General features: G+C 43.3%; 1 long non-coding RNA gene across 1 annotated transcript; it reads right to left on the bottom strand.

The window, feature by feature from the left end:
* Positions 1-1,061: 1,061 nt before the first annotated feature.
* On the bottom strand, positions 1,062-2,557 carry LOC309505142. Its single transcript, XR_014208322.1, has 2 exons — positions 1,992-2,557; positions 1,062-1,415 (listed from the first exon to the last, which is right to left on the bottom strand). It is a non-coding gene; the product is annotated as an uncharacterized lncRNA (long non-coding RNA).
* Between the last annotated feature and the right edge of the window lie 588 nt (positions 2,558-3,145).

Below are 3,145 nucleotides of genomic sequence, written 5' to 3' on the forward strand. Positions count from 1 at the left end.
GATGGCATAATCCGGACCAGGATATGGATTTGTTTGCCTTGCACTGGTCTTATGCTGCGTTCACACCAAACGCGAATATGCGTCTAAATGCACCCACCTAATCTGTCATTTATTTTTGTTTTGATAATAAATGGAGCCAGCCTCCAAAAGTGAAACCTGTCCTGTGATTTAAAAAAAAAAGTTTTTTATACACTTAATTGTGTTTGTTGTCTTTACATTAGAATAATAATGTTTCATATAATCTAGAATAGATATGGAATAAATAGCATTCAATACAAAATGAGTATCTCTCATATATTGAAATCGAGTTTTTATGTGAAAGATTTGCTTTGCACACCAAGCATTTTAGTCATATTACAAATAAATTATTGAGGCCAAACATAAAATAACATTATAAACTGTCACTTCACCACGTGACAGCAGCAAGCAGGCTCCTGATTGGTTAACGCGGCGCGAATTGACGCAGAAGTTCAGATTTTTCAACTCGGGCGGCAGACGCGTGAATGCACAAATAGCACTAATAAAATCATTCGCGCGTAACGCACTTAACGCGCCATGCGCTCAATTCGCGCGAACTAGACGCGCGAATGAGCCGCGCCGCGCTAAACGCCTCATTCGTGCCGCAAGACCTCCAGACACGCGTAAACGCGTCTTACCATTGACTTAACATTGAAATCACTCGCGCCAGACGCATATTCGCGTTTGGTGTGAACGCAGCATTACGCCTGGTTCACACCGGACGCGGAAGCGGCGCGGAACGGAAAATGCGCGCGGTCCGGCGCCTGCCTGTTCACACCAGACGCGTATTCTTCGCGGAGGTCGACAAGCGCTTCTGCTCAGTTGTTGTTTATTCAGAGCTATTTTTTACATCATGGGTAAGTAAATGTGGCGATGGGGGAGCTTTAGATGGTTACGGGCACGCTCTCCCATACAGAGCTATAATGAAGTCACGACTACGCCACCCCAGCATTAACCCAGCTGGGGAAATACCCATAAAAAAAGGGCACACAAGTTCGTTTCTCCCTCCCACAATCACAAGGCACTGAGACGTGAATACGTACAAAAATATATATAATTCTTTATTTAATGATCATAAATAATTAAAAAAGGGTACTAGAGTCAGTCAAGCAATGGGGCTGGATGGCAAAGCCACTACTTTGTATATGAGCAACGAAGTTCAATCAGTAAACAGACATGTCGACTCTCGTGACGGAGCTGGGGTGCACCATTAGCTGGGCAGGCTGAGCAGTAGGCCTCGAATCAGCCCGCAAGGAGTACACCGTGCCCAAAACTTCCAAAAGCACACACACTCGTGAAATCCACTACAAGAAAACCTCTACCGCACACTCAAAGGAGAACTTCTGTTCATCATGCACAGGATGGCTAGCCTGCCCGCTTTTGGATCACCCCTGCTCCTGTACAAAGAAGAGAAAACTAATTAACAAAAGAATATAAATACAGCCTATAAGAAAACAGCATTAATTGTTAATATTGCCCGCAATGGGTAATTAACGCCCAATAAACACACAGAACCAATGTACCGTTGCTTCCGACCGTAGAGACAAAAAAAAAAACACAAAACAAATAATCAATTATATCAGAATCTAAGCATAAGCCAAATATTATAATAAGAAAAAGAAAACAAACCAAAAACAAGCAGCTGTACTCAAAACAGCTGCACACAAAACAGTTGTCAGAAACAGTTAACAAAACAAAATAGAAACAAACCAAACAAAGGAAACAAAACCAATGAAAACAAAACAGCAGCGTCGAGGCTAAACAGCGTCGCGATCAAACGCCATCTTTAACGGCCGATCGGCCAGACTTCCGTTCGAATATCCGGCAGACCATTCCCTCATCCCATTTACGAGCAGTAAAGTAGCAGTCACTCACAGCACGCCGGGTTATACGTGCGATCGGTTCCCTTTTCTACACTGGACCTACAGCAGCAATGTAGAGGAACAAAAACCCTCGAGCAGTACGCTCCGTACCTCCACACAGACACCAGCTGCGCGGAAAAGTCAGCTCACACAGAGCAAGCGAGCACCAGCAACCATGACACCCAGATGAACGCAAGGATGACGCCATATCCTACCACTCTAGAAATGCCCTTCATAAGGCCCGCTAAATAATCATGGGGCGGAGTCATGCTTAAAGGAGCACTTCACCACATAAATAACCTCATAAAATGAATACACCATGTTTCTGTAACCAAGAAGTTTGTACACTTCTTTTATTAATCCGTTGTCGAGACACACACGCAGCCAGAGAGAGAATATGGTAGACAGTAGTAGTGTAGATATACCGTTGAAATATACATCCTCTCTTCAAATTTATTAAATCTATTTTCCTCTTCCTGTTTCCCAGTGCGAGTAGACAGGAGGAGAGCCCTTGCCCTATATCTATTGCTTCGCAGTTGTCACTCGCGGTATTTTAACTTGAAAATTGCTTATATTTTGACAATTGACCGGATTGTCTCGTGTTTCTTGGTGTGACTTCCTGCCGGAATTGACGCGGATCACTCGCGGCTCGCGCAAAAAATAGACCAGACGCCGAAACTGGCGCTTCACTATCCTGGGGATGTGCACGGCAGATTTTGTAACAACGCGCGCGGCGCCGCCGCATCCGAAGATGAACGACTTCGAGCCGAATCTGGCCGAGCTCGAACTTCTCACCACACCGGCACCCAGTTTGCACGTCTAAATTAGTTACTTCATTTAAAAAATGAGCATTCAATAGCATAAAAAGTATTTTTAATGAACATAAAGGTACATGTTTAATAAAAATGTTCACGAAACTTAATGAAATGTTTAGTGAAATTAGAAAATATGTTAGAGATTGTTAATTTAGTTATATTGTATACACATTCTCATATCCATATATTTCGTTTTATTGTCACGAGTAATAATCTCAGGGTTTACTGGGTTTTACACGATTCTTTTTGTAGTGTGGTATTGGTGGTGGTGTACTAAAATAAACATTGTCACGTGTGTAGCTTTCTTCTTCTCACCGCTGATTCCTGATGGTTTAGAGCAGGGGTTTTCAACCGGTGGTCCGCGGCCCCCTGGTGGTCCGCGGCGGCATTGCATGTGGTCCGTGACATGCATTCCAGCCTACGTAATTTCACTATTAAAATCACTTTTTT

Source organism: Leuciscus leuciscus (genome assembly GCF_965113295.1).
Source record: "Leuciscus leuciscus genome assembly, chromosome: 8".
NCBI classification, from domain to species: domain Eukaryota; kingdom Metazoa; phylum Chordata; class Actinopteri; order Cypriniformes; family Leuciscidae; genus Leuciscus; species Leuciscus leuciscus.